We start from the raw sequence: 23,566 nt of genomic DNA on the forward strand, positions 1-23,566 counted from the left end.
CTCTCTGTACCAAAGGCAAGCGTCCAGTCTGGTGGACCCCAGCCATAAACAAGCTCTACAACAAAAGGAGGAAGCTACTACAAGATAGAGCAAAATCCTTGAAAGGTAAGACACCTTTGATCATTATAAGTAAAAACTAAGAGCTCTCATAAAATCATCCAAGGCAAATTTTGAGAGAAAAATCGCCAAGGACTCTAAAGACAATCATAAGGCCTTCTTTAGCTATGTTAGAAACCTAGGAGGAAACTCCCAGATATGCTCAGAATTAGTTCAAAATGATGTGAAAATTACTGAACCTACACACATTGCCAACATACTGGCTGACAGGTTCAGTGCAAACTCCCCCCCCAAAAGGAGAGATATCTATTCCAGAGGATTGTAGCCCCCCAAACATCTCCAACGCCCAGGTGAGAACTGCCCTCACTAAGGCAAAAAACACAGCATCCATGGGACCGGATGGTGTCCCCGGCTGTGTGCTTCACGAACTCAACTAGGAATTAAACCCACAGTTAGGACAGCTGTTCAATCTTAGCCTCACCTCAGGATACGACTCACGTACCAAGGAGTGGCGCACGGCACTGTGGTCCCACTTCATAAGGGCGGTGCCTCCACAGACCCTGGAAATTACCGCCCCATTAGCTTGACAAGCTTTATCTGCAAAGCCATGGAGAGGATCATAATGGAACTCATAAATAAAGACATAGGGAACTTGCAGACTTTGGATCCAACCCAGTTTGGCTTTGTCAAAGGCAGATCCTGCCTCTTAAACTCGGTTGACTTTTTTGAGACAGTCACCAAGGCCATTGATGAGGGAAAGGCAGTCCATACAGCCTACCTCGACCTGGCAAAGGCCTTCGACACAATACCCCACTCAGGTATCATCGAAAAACTCATCAGCTTGAATGTAAACCCATACATCACAAGATGGGTTGCAAACTGGCTAAGTGACAGAACCCACAGGGTCAGAGTTGCTGGAGCCATGTCAGACTCAAAGCCTGTCACAAGTGGTGTCCCACAGGGCTCAGTCCTGGGTCCACTCTTGTTCTGCATCTACTTTTCTGAAGTACAAGCAAACACAGGAGGGTTATGGCTGACAAAGTTTGCAGATGACTGCAAACTGGGCGCCATAGTCGAAAACACATCTGACACAGATATCCTCCAGAAGGGCCTCACAGAAACAGATAACTGGTGCCAGAGCCATGGCCTGAAGTTAAACGCCAAAAAATGCATAGTCATACCCTTCGGGAAAAACAAGGTTACCCCTAGCTACCATATAGGTGGCAATCCACTGAGCACAGAAAAAGTCATCAGGGATCTGGGGACCCAGGTTGACAGTAGCCTTTCGTTTGACACTCATGTTGCTAAAGTAGTTAGGAAAACCTTCTATATCGCCCACCTGATCATGACGGGATTCACATCTAGATCAAGGGAGGTCATCGTCCCCCTGTACTCATCACTCATTAGACCTATGATTGAGTACAATGCCCGTTCGGAATGTATCTGACCAGACACCTGCTGCAGCTTGAAAGGCCCCAAAGTTCCTCACCAAAAGGATAAAGGGTCTCAAAATATGTCTTATGCTGCTCGACTGAAAGAACTCCAGCTCTATTCAGTCTCATACCGCTTGCTCAGAGGTGACCTGTGCCTGACATATAAGGCCATGTCAGACCCAGATTTGATGAATATGCTTCACCTCAAAAATCTAGATCCCTCAGAACCACAAGGGCGAGAGACTTAAACCTTGACACGGTTATAAATAGAACGTGCTGGAGGGACAGATTCATCACCCAGAGACTCCCTATGCTGTGGAACAAAATCCCGGTACATGTGAGGCAGAGCACCTCGCTGGCCTTGTTCAAGAGGAATCTTGACCAATGGATGGGAGATCGCAGATATACCCCAGGGATTACTTCAGTGTCACTGCTTGACAGAGGCACAGCAAAATGATAGGCATAGTTTTTATTCAAACTAAAGGGGTGGCGAAAGCCACATAACTATGGGCTAGGCTTGTAAATGCCCTTGGGCAGATAGCCTAGTATGAACCTATGAACCTATGAAAAGCCTCATCTCAGAGAAAGATATGTTATATTTGGTTAGAGAATGGACAAGCTCTACATCACCACTGTGACTGGAGAACAAACATTCTCCAGCAAGGTGTTACTGTGCAGATAATGTGTTCTGGAGAAGAAGTCCAATGTTTCATGGTAGCATATTAACCAGCAGTTGAGCTCGGAAATTAAAATGCCAATGGCAATACTTTTGCTGTTTAGCAAGTGTAAAGTAAAACAATAATAATTAAAAAATGGAAAAGTGTGTTTGTGAATGTGTGTGTGTCTGGTTGTTTGTTTTTGTTCGCATGTGTGACTGTATTCGTGCTTGTGTGTATGAATGGAGAAATGAGAGTTAGCAGTGGCCACAAAAGTAAGTCCTCTAACATGTTTTCATTAAAAATTTAAGAGGTATGCATACCTCTCAACTTCTAAGTGCAAGAAATGGGGAGGAAAAGGCCTGAGAATAGGGACAGATTTTAAATATTGCTGTTATAAAATCAGAAAGATACTCAAATAGCAGGATTATGTTACCATGTGTTTTCTAAAGGATATGAAGTCTGAAATCCAAATGTAAGACTTCAACCCCCCAATGATTTGCCAGCAAACAACACATTTTATGAGAAACTGATAAAAAAAAGACAAAAAAGTGGACATTTTGAGAAAATCTGGAGAGTTGAATGTATGGAGGTATGAAACGTTTAATGGTTGGCATTACTGAGTTTAATCGTGTGAGTTTTTTAAGGTACATTATTTGCGTGTGTGTATGGGTGTGTGTGAGAGAGAGACAGAGAAAGAGAGAATGTGCAGACGTTAAATATTTACCAAACTTATATTTTTGATGTAAAATACTTCCTCCAACAGTAGTTAAATATATTACAGCAAGTTTGAAACATTTGAAGGAGGAAATATTTACGTCTAAATATTAATTATATATATATATATATATATATATATATATATATATATACATACACACACACACACACACACACACACACACACACACACACACACACACACACACACACACACACAGAATAATAAAAAAAAAAAATACAAAACAATTTAACGGTCCATTCTCTAGGGAAATAATGGCCTCCTGGGCAGGCATTATTTTCACAATAACACAAACCCTATTAGGTGTTATCACTTGCACACAAACTATTGAAAGATATTAGAGGCTGATAGTAGTGCTGAAGGCTTTGTGCAATTAGGTTGAGGATGTGAAGTGAGAGTTAACAGCCTATGATAGTTAGAAATTAGTAAATGTGGACAAGGTATCCTATCACAAACTATATAAATAAAAAAAAAAAATGAAAACACAAAAACACCAGGACAAAACATATAGAAATAGAATACCTGACACAAAAAATAGGTTTAATCACTATAATGCCTCAGCACTAATGCTTTCAAGGGTCACTAAAAATCATTTAACAAATGTAACCATTTTAATAGTGAAACGGTGAAACTATTGAACACTTAATCAGGACCACACACATTAAAAAATTAAAATGGCAACATGCAATTGGAAGTGCAGAAAAAGATGAGTAAATACACCAAAGCTTGCCTTTTAAGCCAAATTAGATATTTTAAAACCATGTACTAATTGAGAAAACTCAGAAGTAATGAGTTCATGGCGACAGCACACATTATGGGCAAGGTAGGTAAATCACAAACACAAAACTTACTTTCACTATACCGACTAATATTGCACTGTATGAAAAGCTACAGAAATCTGATAATGTTTATCTCACATTTCTTGGAAATATTCCTAACCATATAGAATAACAGGAAATTTTGTCTGATGTATATAAAATTTTACATTTATACAGTTACTAAAGAGACCACATATTGCATTACAATATTTGTATAAAAGTGGTTCATATTATTTGAAAAGGTACGTTCATATGGCATAAACGTACTATGAAGATTTTCATTTTTTTTAACTTTGCAAGTGACTTGATGGACTTATCAATGGTTATTTAGTGGGAAGTTTGAAGATTAGAAGACTGCTGAGAAGGCAGGAAGTGCCCAGTATTTATTTGTCCTGATCACCTTCAATAAATCACACCACACCAATTTGGCATTTGATGACCTTTTACTAAATTTCCATTAGCATAACTTTATTGAATCATTTCAATTTATTGATCACACCATGAATGTCCTTGCAACCATTTATCAGGGCAGTATATCTCCTCTCACCCTGCCCAAAAAAGCAGTGCTCACTTATTCCTCCTTATCAAATCAGCATCCTACTGCGTGTTTTCATCCCCCAAACTCCTTGCATCAAAACTGAACACCAGAGGTGCAACAGAAGACAGCAAACCTGACCCAGGCTCTTCCTCCTCACCTACTGCATGACTTTCACTAAACTCTCCAAAAATAAAACTACGTATCCATTAAACAGATCTAAACCAAATTCATTTGTGCGCACTCCAGCGCCTCTGAATCAAACTGGGTTCATGTCATCAAACTCCCTATGTTCTACCATCTGAATATCCAAAGTAACCAGTTGCCTCACCAGCCTACAATTAAACTATGGAGCCCACACTAAATCCATAAAACTACCAGCATTCCTCCAAAATAACTGTGGTACTATTTCAGACCACACAATGCACATATCCGGATATAATCACTTCATATTAACCAAATCCTCCCTTATGCTATATACCAATTTGGAAATATTCCCAAATCATTACCTGCCAAATGTACCATCAATACTCTAGGGAGCCCAATCTGTCACTGAATAAATGGAAATTCATCCATGAGCTGATTTCACCTGAGGCCTCTGATACCATGCCATACAACTCTGCACCTGAAGTGATGTAAGCCGATTTCATTGCCAGCGGTCATAATTACAGCATGATTTGCCACCTAATGAATACATAAATAACCAGCAATCACAATCCCCTTTCCTAAAAACAGAACAAAAAAACACTAATCCAGCCACTTTAGCCAATTATCTAATATACGACAAAAAGGCATTTGAAGACCAGTGACCCACCCTCTTAATAACCTCAACTGATCTGCCTTCCTTGGCTAATGTGGGGGTCTTCCCATGTGAAAGGAATGAGTGGAAAACCTCCTTCCCAGAAAACCAATACAATGAAAAGCCCTCCTCATCACATATACAAATTCATTACCCATTATCAGTTTACCCCCTCTGGACTGAAAAACCAAGTCCTGAGGACTTCCTGCATGGTTCCACAGTAATCTCCTAGTGTAAACCACTGATCACAGCTAATCATTCCTATCTTTCCCAAGAATTATCTGTCACATCTGTAAACAACTGCAATTCTCCTTGACTAAGTCAATCCACCTGCCTAACAGAGATACCATTAAACTTCACCAAGAAGGACAACCACTGTGCTAATTCAGCTCACATCAAGTTACTAGTCCTTACCCAATGATGTTTGATTTTCTACCATTTTAACAAAAAGGCCACAGACCTGCAAAATGTACAACCCAGGTGAACTGCCCAACATGCAAAATTCAAAAGCCCTAAAAGCTCCATGACATCCTTATTCCACACCTTGTCCATGAACTTCACCCATCCAATTTTTCCTTCAAACATGTTATCTTCTCAGCTGGTAGGCAAAGCAATACATTCTCCACTACCACTAGCAAACCCAAGAAATCCAATGCCTTGGCCAGGCCCTCCAACTTCTGCATAGCCAATGGAACACCCAGTTCTTCACACATCTCCAAAAACTCTTGCATACCTTCAAACGCTTCCAGGGAAATCATCTAGGTAATGTACTGCCCTCTGAATGCCCACCTGCTCCTGCTAAAACTAATGGAATGCATTGCTAAAGTTCTCAAAAGCAGTTCAGGCTACCAAGCATCCAATGGCATAGCCTTATCAAAAAAAAAAAAAACTTGTTTCCAACCACCATACCTAACAATGGCCACTCTTCCTCCTGCACTGGCCATAATCGAAATGCAGATTCAATATCCACCTTTCCCAACCACAGATTCTGAAACTCCAAATAAGATGCATTGCTTCATCCAAAGACCCATAACTTACCTTGATGTCCTCTCCCAAAATAAAATTAATGGAGTTCCCTTCAGAATCAGACAAATGGTGGATGAACCAAAATTCACTGGCCGACTTCTTAGGAACTAAACTTCATGGTGAGACCTTAAATCTGTGAAAAGGGCCCAAAAACCTTCTCACCTGCCATTCCTTTTCCACCAAACCTTTCAAAATATATTCCTTCCCCTGCACCAAACACAAATTCCTACAGACTACTGCATCCCCTCCAACCCTTGATTTAATAGAAAATCCCAGAGAAAACCCATTAATTGCTCTGCACCTGCCAAATCAGGAAATTATTTGAGCATATGCCACAATACCTGCACCTTAATGGAAGAATGTATCCCCCGGTTTTCCCCTCATTCCCCGAAAGAACACCCCTCCTGCCATGAAAATTCCCCCTACCTCACAGATTTTGAACTCCCTGAAACAAAGAAGGTAAGTGACATAACCCAAGTCAGTTGAAAGTGAACTTGGATTGACTGCATTAAATTTCGTGCAGCGACACTGCACAACTGGATATTTTCCAGCACACTGTGAAGACGTATGCAAGAACCTACATGCCATCTATGAGCAATGCACCACATTAAAGGCTAAACATACCTCCTCCCCTTTCCATCCTATCTCACCCCCTCTATTAACACCTCCAAAGCTACCTATCAACGTGGCTAGCCACATGTCAGGGTGCCTAACCTCCCAGCACAGTGACTGATCCACCACTTTCTGCTTCAGAAACCTCTGATCATACCATAACCAAGCACTTCCCACCAGTAGACAATGAGCTCCCAGATTGTGAGAAAAAAAGCCAAGAGTGGTAAGGCTAAGGCGATATCTTTCTCCAACCATACTGTCATATAGTACACAAAGCCTAACACCTAATTTTTCCATGTTCTTGGCCATAGCCTACCCACTCTCCTCTGCTTCAAGTCCACTGAATCCACCAGGAGATTTTTGATACTTGCAGTTTCTGATTCCAACAAACACTGAACACCTTCTACATCAATTCATTCAAAGATAACAACATACTCTGCCTTCCAGATCTTTTCTTTTACTGAGGATGCTTTGTGAGGGGTCAGAAAGACTGCCCAAGTCCCTTACCCCAGAGCCGAATCCAAAAGTCCAACCCAACCTCCTGTAGTTGTGACTCCATCCCACCTATGGATTATACTAAACTCCCCATAGACAACCCTACTCTACCATCCCTGATGAATGCCTCACATTGTACCTGAAACCCTTCACTAAGCCTCGGCTGATGCTCCATGGTGACTGCAGTTTTGCAAGACTCCTAAAGTGACTCATCACTGCCTGTCTTCAAACTGTTACTAAACTGCACCAGGTCTGGCATGCCTACATGAACTCCCAACATGTTATTTCCTGCAGCTGCATCATGCGTCACTCCAACAGCCATAACATCCACTTTGGCAGCATCTCTTCACTGCAGTGCCTGCTTTCCTTGGGACTCAGGCCACCAACCTGCTCCTTGGCACCTGTCGTCTCCTGTTCTAATTGGACACACCTGTTTTTCAGCCCCCAGAGCCTAATTGATAGGCAATTCTTGGAACAGTCTGCAAAATTGTGGCCACCCACCTCTGCTGCAAACTCTGCACATCAGCCATCTTCTAAAAGAAAAGACAATAATAAGACTCAAGGAGAAGGGCTCAGGGGAAAAATAATTACGCAAGCCACATTCTCTAATTCACCGGACTAGTGAAACTATACAGTGCTAAGTTATGGTAAATGCAGTCTGCCCTGCAGCCAGAGATTATCTGCCCCCAGCTTATCTTACTTGACCTGGACCCCCATTTATCCATAACTGTACCTCTCTCTCTCTTCCCCCCTCCCTTTCTTTGTTTAGGTATGACAAATCAAACCCTGACCCATGTATTCCCAGGCAGACCTTGTTTCATTTCGCAGACATACATAATGCCTTTTTCCTCACCTCCCACCTTTTTTTTAATTTATAACGACATCAGGACCGACAAAACCTGACAGAAGGGTGGACCAAGGCCAAAAAATAGGGAATGGTTTTAAATATTGATCTTATAAACTTAGAAAGTGGCTAGCTATCGGTCTTAGTCATGCATTTTTCTGAAGAATATGAAATCTTAAGCACAAATGTATATCATTATTGAGTAGCTTCAGTAATCAGCTCATCCTAGTGATTGGACATAAAATCACAACTTTATACGGACCAACCAAACATATGAAGCAAAATCTGGATGTTCTACAAAAAAATCTGTATAGTTCAGAGATATGGTGAATAATCACACCACTAATGCATTCAGCCCTCTCTTCTTTCCGTTTGTTTTTTTTTTCACTGCCTTACTATCAGCCTACTAATACCCAGTGAAGGAGCCAAACACTGGCTGAGAAACCTTACACTTCAACAGCGCAAGTATCACAGTTAAAGAAACCAGCCCAATAATGGGCCATACATCTTCCCAGCCACAGCCTTCCCCCTGTACCCTCCCCCATGATGGTTACTGACTCACTTTGCAGCTGGTAATCTCTCAACCAGCCAGGAGAACTTACCAACAATGGAAAAATCGAATGCTTAATCACTACACCAACAAGAATAAGAGAAATGTCCATAGACCTGTGACTATACCATGGATGCAAAAAACCCTACAATGTTACAACTAAAGGAGGGCATACTAATTAACAGCAAAAACAAAAGGGAACCCAACAATGGCCGACCCTACAAGAAAACTAAGCAAGAGACATTAGATCAGTCTGTGAATAACACTACCCCAAATCTCCCTTAAAACCAACAAAGCCATGTACAAACTCCTTGCAGAAAGACCAACTGAAACCATGCATCAATAACCCACATCATCCAATCTTAGAGAACTACAGACAAGCAAAACTGACTATACTTACTGAACTAATCCAGCCAGTGAAGTAATCACAAAAAAAAAAAAAATTAAACATTAAGCTTTAATTCTTTTCCACAATACCTACGAATATTAACCTGAAGCATACCTGCTTCAAAAGTACCTACTGGTGATCACTGACATAATCCTTGCAGCAGCAAGATCATGCCTAAATCTGATCCCTTTCCTAGCTACACTTCCATAAAATCATCTAAGCCCCACCCCACACCTACCTCACTTCCTCCCAACTTCCCCTTATCAAATTAAGCCTTCTTTTCCAACATCCAAATAACCTTTTATTCAGGCACAACATGACAATAAGAAGCTTGACCTTTTATTAAACACACTGAACTAAAGATCAAAAACAATAAAACATCCAGTAAGTGCTTTCACATTCTCTCGAATGCTTCATCAGACTGTTAAAAAAGCTAAGCCATTTCTACATTTAAATACCTTTGCTGTTACTTCATCAACCAATCATTATTGTTCTTTAATTGATGACATCAGTGCTAATTGATTAAAAAATGTTAACTAAAAAATTGCTGTCTGAAATTCATATTCAAAACCTCTGTGATTCTTTATATTAAAAACAAATATTTAATTTATAATAGATGCTTCAACCTCATACAGCTTAAAAACATATATACATATCTCAAACTATATGTTCCACTATTTAAAAAAAGTGCTTATGTATAAATGTATACTATAAAAATATAAAATATATCAAATATATATGTTGTTTATTAATGGATTCATGAGCCATCCTGAAAAATGCTAGACTAGAAACCTAGTCTCATCTGTGGTGAGTCTAGAGACCCTAAGTGCTTGACCCTTTACTATATTGCGATAGATATGTGGGGGGGGTGCATACTAGTGCGATGTAACAAAGAATTTCTTCTACATTTCTTTTCTGAATAACTGTGTTTGTACAGTGTTGCCTTCTTTCAATAGTATGACATCCAAAAATTCAATTTCGTGTAGTGACCATTTCTGTTGGATAAAATATTGGTTTTCATACGCAAACAGGCTATTTTTTAAAACCAAATCCATTAGTAAAGCACATCTTATTATTCGTTCTCTTGGCATAACTTTCTCAATCAAGAACAGCCTCATGTAGTCCACCGCTGTATCATTAGGAATATATATTTTATCCAACAGAAAGGAGTGGCAATGGCTTCTCCATGTGCGACATCACATACAAAACATAGTTATGGCATATTGGGAATACACCTTTATTATATGTAGTCCATATTATGAGACGGATATATTATATAAAAGGTTTGCTGTTTATTTAATATGGAAAGGTGATGAGCAGACACTAAAAGAGTTCATTCAATATATAAATGGCACCACAAGTTTCCTGTCTTTCACAGGGAAATGGTCACTACACGAAATTGAATTTTTGGATGTCATACTACTGAAAGAAGGCAACACTGTACAAACACAGTTATTCAGAAAAGAATGTAGATGAAATTCTTTGCTACATCGCACTAGTATGCACCCCCCACATATCTATCGCAATATAGTAACGGTTCAAGAACTTAGGGTCTCTAGCCTCACCACAGATGAGACTAAGTTTCAGGGAACCATAGAGATCTTATCTAATGAATTCAAAGAGAGAGGGTATACATCAAAAGAAAGAAGGAGTTTGCATCAGGAAGAGGTTGTCGATAGGAGAGTAAGTGGAAAACCCTACATATACAGAGGTAGACAGATAGATCATCAGAATGAAAGATGAGCCTTGTTCAGGCCACAACAGCCAGTAATACCGTATACAAATAATAAGAAGATGATCAGGGAGATCTTCCACAGAAATTGGAATATTCTCACAACAGATGATGATATACAGTGACTTGTGGGTGATAAACCTAGATTTACTTACAAGAATACAAAATCACTCAAACGACGATTATGTTATGAGATAAATAATAAAGTACATAACATCTGATAAAAGGGACCTATGCTTGTAGGACATGTATAGAAAAGGACATGTCTAATAATGCAACATACAGGGGAAGACCATATAGTTTTCAATTTATGCAGGGAAGACCATATAGTTATTTTAATATGCAGACTGCAAGAGTAGAGAACATGTAGGAAGGTGACAACAATGTCCTAGCTAGACATGTGAAATAATACACATGGTTTACTAATGGAGGTATAAAACAGTGTGTTTGCATATGAAAACAATATTTTAAACAGAAATGGTCACTACACGCAAATTGAATTTTTGGATGTCATACTATTGAAAGAAGGCAACACTGAACAAACACAGTTATTCAGAAAAGAATGTAGAAGAAATTCTTTGTTACATCGCACTAGTATGCACATATCTATAGTAAAGGGTCAAGTAAGCTATTAGTCTAGCACTTTTCAGGATGGCTCACAAATCTATTAATAAAGAACATATATATTTGATAAATTTTATATGTTTATAGTATACATTTATACATAAGCACATTTTTTTTAAATAATGGAACATATAGTTTGAGATATGGATATATGTTTTTAAGCTGTATGAGGTTGAAGAATCTATTATAAATTAAATATTTGTTTTTAATATAAAGAATCACAGAGGTTTTGAACATGAATTTCAGCCAGCAATTTTTTAGTTAAAATGTTTTAATCAATTAATCACTGATGTCATCAAGTAAGGAACAATAATGATTGGTTGATGAGGTAACAGCAAAGGTATTTAAATGTAGAAATGGCTTAGCTTTTTTAACAGTCTGATGAAGCATTTGAGAGAATGTGAAAGTGCTTACTGGATGTTTTATTGTTTTTGTTCTTTAGTTCAGTGTGTTTAATAAAAGGTCAAGCTTCTTACTGTCGTGTTGTGCCTCAAGAAAAGGTTATTTGGATTTTGAAACTACATTTTGCTCGAGGCACTTTACCCTTTGTGGTTGATTCGTTTTTCTTCTTTTCCAACAGCTCTAGCCAAACTCCTTCCCCATCATCCTACCCTTAATATCCTTCCCCAACCCCCATCCCCATTCTACCAACCCTAGCCCCCCTTTATGTCTGGATAATCCCTAAACACTGAATATGTCCCTGGACAAATTGGTTTGTTCCCAAACCTCATTTATTTTATCATTAGGTAATATTATAGACAAAGCAGATTCTGAAAGCTGGGTTTATGGATACATTTTAAGATTTGTAGTTGATATATTTGATTTCTCCTTTGAAGGAAAGATTTATGAGGATTTGTAGTTGATATATTTGATTTCTCCTTTGAAGGAAAGATTTATAACATTACAAAAGTTTCAAAAGAGTTTGATATGTTGCAACTATTAATATTACTGTTATAACAAAGAAGAGCATGTCTACGCAGAATGACATTTTAGGGGCATAAATAATTATTTTACTGAAGTTTTGAATTAAAAATAATAGTGTCATAATCATTACAATTATTTATTTCTATGGCACTGTGGAGTACCTGCACTGTCAAGTTCAAATGTGTGTTTCTTTACATACAGAAGTGTTGTTTAAAAGGTGTCTTCTTACAATGTTGTCTTTAATAAGTGAATAATAAAGCTGAGTGACATAATAAAGGGACAGCAATCACAATTATTGTTATTCTTACTGTGTTTATATACAAGTGTGCGTGTGTGTGTGTGTGTGTGTGTGTGTGTATGCACATTTTTCTTAGATGTATGACTGGAATTAACTTGTGTTCTGTCATCTAATGCTTTGGTTATTAAGGTAGTAGATTAGAAATAAATGCTAATCGCATTATTATCCTAGACAGTAAAAATAAAATTGCACTTTCAATTTACAGGATGCATATCTTCAAATGATAAAATAACTTACTAAATAAATAAACAAATAAATAATAATAATAATTATTATTATACAATACTAGTATCAGGAGAATCATGAAATTTATGATTAGACTGAATGATTTAAGGATGTGACAATTGTCCCTCATATGAGGAAGTGTCATCAGACGTCATGTGATTCTGAATGCCTTACAACTTACAACCACCCCCCTTGCCATCCTAACCAGGTACTGTGGTACCTCATTTTGTTGATAACAGGAATCAAGTCAACTTTGTGACTCATAGTGACCCTATCTCATTGACTCTTGCCCTGGGCAGTTAGTGGAAGCACACTATTAAAGCCAGTCTTCCAATTAAGCATATAAACTCTGTCAGCTAAACATAGTTTTTTTTAATACTACAGAAAATGACTTAGCTTAGTTGGTTTACTCACTAAATAAGCAGTTTGTTCACTGGCAATCCTGTGCTTCTCTGGTACTTTGTCCCATCTAACACTACAACTTTATGGGCACAATTTATCAAATTACATTTGTCCCTTAACCTTGTTCAAAAAGACATGTCCTGCCATTATTTACACGAGTCTGTTTAGTTTTTAATATGTTATACCACAATCCACTGGCTGTTCTGTTTTAGGTATAAGCCTATATTTTCCACAGTTAGAAGTGTCAGGTTCTTAGATCGGTTTAATCCATTATGACCTATTAGGCACATACATAAATATTTAATACTATTCACTGTCCCCCTGATCTATGTCCCACAGACTTCAGTGGTGAAATTAGTATTTTCACGATGTCTTGCATCATGAAAATTACTCCGCCAGTTAATGGCTGTGTGACAACCTGGGCAGTTACCCAATTTTTCTTCCCCTTCTGTGTTGTTGATTCTAACTTTGTGCTAGAGCGCAAAGTTATTGCCTCTTTGTGCTTCAAAAGTGGCATATAGCTTCCTTGTCCCAGCCTCAGCCAGTGACAGAGACATCTGTGCAATTCTTACTGTAGTTGTAGCCACATTGTTCTATATTGTTTGGCTTGATTATTTCATATTATAATCATATCATAGTGTTTTTTACAGCACCTGACTTTTTTTTAGATTGCTGTCTAATTACAGCCTATAAATAGGAGCAAACAAACTAATATTCTACATTGCTATATGTTCCAGCATGCTCTGTACTGGATAACTCATGCCAGTTTTGCATAATTTTAGATGTTTTACGTGTGCATCCTATGCATTTTGTATACATTTTAGATGTAAATTAATACATTAAAAAAATTTAGATGTAATAGATTAAATAAATGTACACATTTTGGATAACTCAAGTTACACAAATATCCCAGAGGAAAGTGTGTTACAGTTTATTTAAAATGTGTATAGCAGATATCTCATAACTTGTGATATATTGTCTAGATTATCTCTGAATTTTATTTAATCATTTTTATCAAGCATTTGATTACTGGCAAAGTCCAATTAGTATAATATTTTCTTTTTCAGGGAGGCCCATGGAGAAAAGTTCCACACTGACATAATATAGATATAGTTATATATTGCAAGAAATATTCCAGATGAACAACATATTAACTATGCAAAAATGTAGCTTCACTTCATAAATTAATCCTGTCAACCTAGGTACTGCACTGTTGTGTAACAGAAATCTAATTACCGTTATGAATAGCACTGTTCATGGCTCAATGAGTGTTGCCTTGGGCATCTAGAAGTCATTATATTATACTCTAGATTTCATCCTCCTCTGCATATTGGCATGCGACTTGAGAGTAAGCACACTGGTTTGGTCTCACTATCGAGACTGTCAAGATGGAGGGGATGGTGGTGGTCTTTCTGGTGGTCTAACCCTTTTCCTGCATTTTATTTCATCTGTCTCAGCCACTTTCATATCCAATTTTTTCAAACTATAGCATTCCTGACAAATTATAGAAGCGATTCATCAATCCAATGACTTTAAATTCCACCATGTTGATGTCTAACCATCCCCACTTGATTTGCTGTATAGTACTTCCTTTCATAACATTTTCCTGTGACTAACACAGGAATCAATATTCAAAATGCCTGTAACTGTCATAATTTCCTTGAAACAATGTTGTAAGTACTTTTTCCATATTTTACTTAACACTTGTCAAGCTGTATTCCCCCAGCATAATAAAGAAAGCAAGATCCAAATACTGTCCCTGATCATAATACTTAATTTACTTACAACTACAGCTCTTCATCCTGGTCATGCAAATATTTTCAGTCACCACCACCAATCCCTTTTTCACAGTTTCTAGATGGAGTCATGTCTCCATCTCTCTTGATTCAGTGCTACTCTCCTACCTGCTCTGACAGTCATGCCTGACTGTCTCAGGTCTTCTCTCACACAATCCATCCATGTCTTTGCTGGACATCCTCATTTCTTCTCATCTTCTTCCTGCCTGTCCCAAATCATCGTCACCAGAGTGTCTTCTACGCACATGCCCAAAGCTCTTTGAACTTCTTTGCAACTGGGGCTAATCTGGCTTCTGCTTTGATGTCCTCATTTCTTCATCTGTCGCACTATGTGCAGCCTGCCACTTGCCTCAGACACTTCATTACCATCACCTCTAGCTTCCTCATCTACTCTGCCTTTACTGACCAGGTTTCTGTACCACACAGTAGTACTGGCCACACCACTGTTTTGTACACATTCATTTTCTGCCTCTAGCATTCTTCTGTCATATACTACCTCAGACACTTTATGCCAGTTGGCAGCAGCCCCCCGATTCTAGATTTGACCTCCTCATTCAGACTTCTGTTTTCCTCGACCACCCCTGCCAAGTCAGCTTCTACTGATTTACCCCATTTGATGACATTACAGCTATCCTGTTGGTACTCAGTTTCACCCCATGTGTCTACATTTTTGCATCCCATTCCCCTATCCTTTGCTGAAGTTTTTGCTCAGTGTTTGCCTCTAATGCCACATCATCTGCATACAGCAACTTTGGTGATCTGTCCCTTCCAACTTGTTTGCTGATGTAGTCCATCATCAGTATGAACAGCAGTGGGCTCAGAGTTGAACCCTGAGGTACATCCACTCCAACTGAGAACCATCTGTGCGACCAAACACTGTCCATACTTCAATCATTGGGCCCTTGTATATAGGATGCATTAATTGTCCCAATGATTTTGGGACTTCAGCCACCACATGTCTGTCCAAATCAGCTTTAATGACATTGTCATATACTTTCTTCAAGTTTGGAAATGCCCAGTTGCACTCTTTCCTCATCTGGCACACTTCAAACATTGGACTGGTTGTGCTGCATCCTGATCTGAATCTGAACTGCTCATCTCCCATACTACAGTCTACCATTCTCCATATTCAATCATCAGTCACCCGATCCAGAACTTTCGTGCACTGTTACAAGTCTGATACATCAGCATTGACCACAGAAATGGATTTCCCCTGAATTCTTGTACACTAACGCTAGTATGCTTATTTTCCAGTCATCTAGGATATGTCTTTCCTCTTCAAACAGCTATGAATACCCTACATCTCACCCTCTTAGTATAAGAAAGCTGGACAGCACCTAAAATAATGGGGGGAAAAGCCCCCAAAACAGGGACATATTTTAAATACTGGGCTTAGAAAGTTGTTAGAACAGGATTGGTGTTAGCATTCATTTTTCTGAAGGCTACGAAGTCTGAAACTCAAGTGTATGTCATTATTTAGTGACTTCAATCCTCAATGATTGTCCAGAAAAAAACACATTTTATAAGAAACAGACAAAAAAATATGAGAAATAAAATCTGGATGTGCTGCAAAAATCTTAACTGTTGAGAGGTATGATGTGTCCCCTCTGGAGGCATCATGCATACCTTGTCAGTATCCGTGCTTATGTGCCCAAATAATACCAGAGAAAAACTAATTTCAGTAGAAATGCCGCACACCTTTCCCACGAGAGAATGTCAGTAACTAAAGGCCATTTAATCTCTATAATGCAAGTATCTCCTCAATTAATGTCTTTCTTCCATATATCTACTGCCAATCGTCTAATAGTCTGTCCAATAAATCTTGACACGCACACACACAAATTATTTCCATCACTAGGCAATTACAGAAACATTCACTTTTGTGCTCAGGCAAACACAGCCTATCTCTGGCCATCTAATTGTTGACATTCTTTAAAGCTGTCCTTCAAACAATGACTAATTTTATAAACACTCTCTCATATGTATCTTTTCTATGAACATCTGCAGTAAGTTCAAAATTCCATTTGTGGCTTACACATTACATCAGTTCTATATATGGCCCCTTTGAAACACAACTAAAGCTGTATATACCTACACCAAAATCATTACACTAAGCTATAACATTTTACTGCAGATGACTGTCATAAAGATGCAGGTTGAGTTACTTTAATAGTTAAATAGTCACTCACCTGATAAGTGGTGCCTATCCAGTTACCTCCCACCACCTATGGTTAAACCCAACACCAAATAGCAACGGAGTGTTAGTAGGTCTTCCTGATGGTAAAACAACAAGAGAACAGCATATCCTTTCTTGTCTTGACAATTTATTTATTTCCAGTTTGATGACCGGGGAGGACCACTGGGCTCAAAGAGCCCGTTTTCAGTGGAGGCCCAGGGGAAAAAAAGCTCCAATAATACATAGTACAAGCTCCATAATATGAAGTGCAATACATAGTGGAAACAAACTAAGCAAATTTTACCTACAAAATAGCAAAAACTAAACAAAAGCTAAACAGCAGCTTGGAGAAGGATGTAAAGCATATTTACATGTTTAGTGGTTGAGAACAGTAGTACAAGGTTAAATTAATACGGAGGTTTACATCATCTGAGAATGATATAGAAGTAACATTAGCATGGATGAGCTCTTTACGCATGAATATTAGCATGAGTTAAATTAATACAGAGATTTAAATCCTCTGAGAGTGATATAGAGGTAGGATTAGCATGAAGGCAGTACATAGGGTTAATCAATAGTGTGTAAGAAAGAACAAACTGTGTGTTATAAAGTATTTATGTATTAAGGAGTTTAGGTAGGTGGAGTGCAATTGCATTTCCATTTTTGGACGAGGTAAGTATGCAGCTGGGTTTTGAAGTGTTCAGAGTTCTCAGAAATTCTTAGAGATGGAGGGAGAGAACTCCATTTTCTGGCGACAGAAAAGGATAGGAGAAGCTGACCAGCAGCACGGTTTGGTTTATAAACAAAGATTAGATTTTGGTGGGTAGATCTTGGAGTTCTGTTTGGGGTGTATAATGTTAAGATGTTTGTTAGTGCTGGGCATATACTTGGTTTATATATGCTCAAACAAATAAATGCACAAAGTGAATTAATAGTTTCAAGTCATTTCAGTATAGTCTGGCACCTAGTATATGACAGCTACAGCTACTCTCAAACAACAAAAATTGACTAAACATTAAATAATAGTAATGCAGACTGGATTCTAATATTTGGTGCTAATACTTGCTCTTCTGCACGACTCTGATCATATTCAGTTAGTAATTGTGCCCCAGTGCTCACAAGCAGACAAAAAGTCTAAAAAGCCATCAACCCACAACAATATAAACACTGTTGCAATATATACAATCCTAATTCTAGTGCAGTCATCACAACACTAAGATCAGTTAACTGTAAGCCTCTGTGGACCCCGAATTAGACAGACAATTATGTATATAATAAAAATTAAGAAAGAATGTAAAAAAGAATGTAATTCAGCTTGGCATCTGTTAAATATTTTCTATCATTCTATGTACATTACCACATAGAATTAAATATTAAGAGACGATCTGTTAGGTGCTTGTCTGTGGTTGTTGTTTGTCATTAATGGGGTTTGGTTTGAGGTCCTGGTGCTCTAGTGGTTTGTGTGCAGAGTAGCCTCTGCATCTTGTAGACTCCCCGGTAGCTATGGGCGAGGCACGCATGCGTGGTAGCATTGGTTATGCTTTTGTAGTTAGATTTAAAAAAAAAAGAACTGGGGAAAAGATACTGCATTTTGCTTGGGGTCGTATTTGATTTTGGCCTGGTGGTCCAGTGGTGGAACGTTGATGGATTGTTTCCCTGTGAAGTATCCCTGGTGCTCTAGTGGTTTGTGAGACAGTACCCTGGCTTTTGTAGCTGTGGGGCTAGGATTGCTGTTTGGTGTTTCAGTAAGGATTTTATAAATAAATAAATAATAACATGACTGGCAACTATGGATGCTTGTTCCTGTGGCAGCATGGTTGTAAGGTTGAAGTGCCTGGCTGGAGTGCATATTTTCCTGGGTGCTAGGCTAGGGTGTGTATCTCTGAGTTAGTAGCTGAGGATCTTGTGGTACACTATATGTGAGCAGAATTAAGTTGTGTTTGGCTGGTAATCAAGGGTATAGTGATATGATTTCTGACTATCTTGTGAAGGGTTGTTGGTTCAAGCCTCGTCAGGGACAGCCATTTGGTGAGTTTTTTTTTGTGGTGGCATCATATCTAGGTACATTGAGTATTGTTATTGAAGAAGTGTAGATAGTGGAGGGTTAGGAGGTTAGGAAAAGGTGCATTAAGTTTAGGGACAGTTATGCTTGATGTTGTTGGAGTGTCCTCTAGGTAGTGGTTAGCTGTACTTGAATTTAGCTATGGTCAGTGCAAACAATTTTATTTCTTTTCTCATGTGATCATGGCAGAAGCGTTGAGGCAGAGATGGGCCAGTATTGTGGTGGAAGCTGAAGACCTGTTCAATGAGATTTCCACTGATGTTCCATCAACCAGTATGCAGGGGCTGAACATGCAAAGGGAGCGGCAAACAGGGGCTGCACCACAGACATCGAGAGCAAAGACAGCCTGGCAGACAGCAATGGAGGCTGTGTCACCGGTGGGGCCTCTTCATCCTCTGCAGGTAATACTTTAGCAGATCTGGGGTGGAGGGAGGAGGTTGGTGCAGCTGCTGGGGTGAGACAGGGTGCAATGAGGGTGTCCAAGACAGGTTAGTGGGTAGTGGTTTACAGGCTTTAGCAGAGTGTGATGAGGTTTTTGATAACACCCTACCATTGTTAGATCAGGAGTTGGGGAATGACTTAGATAAGGTAAGGTCTGAGTTTGGGTCGTGACCAGGGTATTGGTCAGCAACGCAGGCATTATGGCAGGAAGGGGCACCCATTCTACTGACCCGACACATTTCTTTGGCAATGAAGGAGAAGATTTGAAAAGGGGAATATATTGATATTTTTGAATCTATTGATGCTGACGGTGTTCAACTTTTGATGGAGGCAGAGTTGGCTAATGGGAAGGACCTTTTGGCAGCATTAGATCGCAAATGAGTAGGCAGGTTCTGGCCTAAGTCATGTGACAATTAGGTACTGGGCTTTATTTACTACATGGCGGTGTGTTTGGAAAGGGACACCTCGCTGGCCCTTCCTCTTTTGGCTTATTTTTTTACTATAAGGGAAGCACAGAGGTTGAGGTCTGGTTATGCATGGTTATGGTATGATCAGAAGTTTTGTAAGTGAAAGGCGGTGGATAAATCTATGCAGTGGGAGGACAAACATCTGGACATTTGGCTTTCTACTATGATGGACACTAGTGGATGGGGAAGTAGAGGGGCTCAACCATCTGAGGGAGGTGCAGGGATTTGTTGGGCTTTTAATGCATTAAGTGTTTCTGGGTAGGTTGCAGGTTTTCCCATAGTTGCTCTAAGTGCATGCAGTTACACAATGTGTGGGGGGGTCAGCCATCTCATTTTGCAGGTTCCAGAGGTTGGTTTGGTCCTCACCCAGCATTGTTAGGTGGCCGTGGTCAGGCTAACTTTTGGGGTCAAAAGGGGGGGGGCTTTCATGGGGGTAGGATTAGTGACCCATTCGCCTATTAAGGTTCAGGTTTTGAAGAATTTACTGACACACTATCCCTTGCCGGTGATAGCGAGGGAGTTAATTCAGGACTTTTATAGGGTTTTTTTGATTAGGTCCACTTTGGAAGTAGACAGTATGGTAGGGAAAAATTTGAGGTTTGTGACAGGGAGGGAGAGCATTTTACAAGCGTTGATTGATAAGGAGTGTCAGGCAGGGAGATTGTTGCGGCCATTTAGGTATCCTCCCTTTCCTGCATTTAAAGTGTCACTGTTGGTTTGGCTCCTAAGAAAGCACACAATGAGTTTCATTTAACTCATTACTTGTTTTACCCAGTTGGCAAGTCTGTGAATGACTTCATCCCCAGTGAAGAAGTTAAAGTGACGTATTCATCTTTGGATGATGTGGTCCAAAATATCAGGGGTTTTGAGAAGCCCTGGTTAGTTAAGGTGGACACTGAGTCACCTTTTTTGATTACTGCCGGTGCGGGAGGAGGATTGGCTTTTATTGGGCATGGTGGTGGGGGACAATTTTTATTTTGACACTGCCATGCCTATGGTATGTGCAGTGGAGTGTTCTACTTTTGAGAAGCTTAACTCAGCACTGCATTGTATATGTCAGCAGAAGGTAGAGGCTCAGCAGGCAGTTCATTATCTAGATGATTTCTTGTTGGTGGGGGAAGGTAGAGATGGGATACAGATAGCTGTGCAGGTGTTTGTAGGGATGTGTGATGCCTTGGAAGTACCTTTGGCTAAGCATACATTGGAGGGCCATGTGAGGGTATTGGATTTTTTGGGTTTGACAATAGATGCAGAACAGGGTTTTTGTTTATCACAGGATAAGATGGTTAGGCTGTGGTAAAAAATTTGCTGTGTGAAGTCCAAGCCTAAGGTTCGGGTGAGGGATATTATGGAACTGTTGGGTTTGTTGAATTTTGCATGCAGGGCAGTGTACCCAGGGCAGGTGTTTTGCCAGCAGTGGCATTTCTTTTGAAAGGAGGACAGAGTAAGCATCACAGAGTACAGGTCAGTAAGCTAGCGTGTGAGGATTTAAAACTGTGGATGAAATTTTTGCAGCAGTTTAATGGGATCTCATTTGGCAGTTGGATTGGGTAGAGCAAGGAGAACTGCAGTTGTTTACAGATGCCTCTGGGAGGCTGGGCATGTGAGCTTACTTTGCAGGCCGATGGTTTTCTGTCCTTGGCTTGAGCATTGGTCGGAGTGGAGATGGGATGTTGCCTTTTTGGAGTTGATGCCAATTTGGGCAGCTTCTGTAGTATTGCTGGATCATTTGGAAGGAAAGAGAATGGCATTCCATTCAGATAATGATGTGGTGCTGAGGGTGTTACAGCTGAAGAAGGTTAAATCCCCTTCATTTATTTGTTTTTAGGAAACTAGTGTTGCAAAGTCTGACAATTAACTTTTCATTTACAGGGTTGCATGTTCCTGGGGTGAAGAATGAGATAAATGACAGCTTGTCTCATTTTCAGTTTTGCAGGTTTCGGCAGGTGGCCGCTACAGCGACATTGAATCCGACAGTCATCCCAGGTGACATTTGGTAGATTGGGCAATTGTAATCAGCAGTTTGGGTGCAACAGTCATGTGTGGTTTCTATGAGAAGAGTGTACTGTAGGGCATTGTTTGATTTTGGCAAGTTCTTGAGGCAGTTGCTGAACTAGGAGTGTGTGCTGTCATAGTGTTTGTTTTTGCGTTACTTAGCCATATTGAGGGGGCAGAGTAGGGCAGTTTGAATGGTGAAGGTGGTATTGGCAGCTATTGCTACCTTTACTCAACTGGCCAGTCTAGAGGATTTCACTAGGTCATGGGTGGTGAGTAGAGTACTGAAAGGATGGGTCCAGGGTTGAAGGTGGGGTCACAGGTAGGAGATGGCTGATGATGAAAGGAATTTTAAGGATGTTGTTAAGGGGTTTAGGTAAAGTGTGTGGGTGTTTGGATGAGTATGTAGTGTGGGGTACAGTTAGTGTGTGGATGTATTGTGGGGCATTTAGAGTGTCTGAGTTATTGGATTTATTGTTATGGGAGGATGTGTTGATATTGCCTAGGGTGGTGCAGATTAGGTTGCGATCTTCGAAGATGGATCAGGAAGGTTTTGGGTCCCCAATAGTTTTGGAGGAGGTATAGGCAAGTTGGAGATGTCTTGTGGTGTGGGGAAAGAGATTGTTGGTGGCTCAGTGGGGTAAATTAAAATGTCACAGGTTAATTTTACATCAGTAGGTGGTAAAGGGTTGACTGTCGAACAATTGAACTTGATATGAGAAGGGCTCTTTGGAGTGTTGGTTTAGAAGGGGATAGGTTTTCTTCTCATTCTTTCAGGATGGGCAGGGCATCAGATTTAGTGAAGTAAGGAAGTTCGATAGAAGCAATCAAGAGCGTGAGAAGGTGGTCTTCCAATGCCTTTTTGACTTATATTAAGTAGCTTTGTCAGATGCTTTGTTTAAAGTTTTTTTTTTAGGTAGCTGGTAGCAGAAGGATCATCTTCTTGGATCATTCTTTCATATACCGGGCAGCTAGGCATGCAACAGATGCAACTGAATGAATTTGGGTCTGGAGCATTTTGGATTGAAAGTCATCTAGCAAGTAGCAGAAGGATCATCATCTTGGGTCATTCTTTCATATACTGGACAGCTAGGCTTGCAACAGTTAGATGCAACGGAATTAATTTGGGTCTGGACTGTTTTGGATTGAAGGTAATCTGGCATGGTGTTAGAGGGTTACTCTGGAGCAGGATATTGCAGGTATTTACTGGATTACAGAGTCAGTGGGGGCTGCCGCAGATTTTGTTGATCCATTTAGGGGGAGATGATTTAGGTAGAGTTCCGAAAAGACAGTTGGTGTATCACATTTGTGAGGATGTGTTAGCATTGAGAAGGATGCATCAGTCAGTGTCTTTGATTTGGTCTGAGATTATTCCCTGTTTAGTTTGGAGGGAGGCAAAACATTTTGCAGAGGTGGAAAGGGCTCGTAAGTACATCAATTTTACATTGGCAAAGTATTTGAAAGAAATT

The sequence above is a fragment of the Protopterus annectens genome, chromosome 9.part0, assembly GCF_019279795.1.
Source record: "Protopterus annectens isolate FY-2018-M chromosome 9.part0, PAN1.0, whole genome shotgun sequence".
Taxonomy (NCBI): Eukaryota; Metazoa; Chordata; order Ceratodontiformes; family Protopteridae; genus Protopterus; species Protopterus annectens.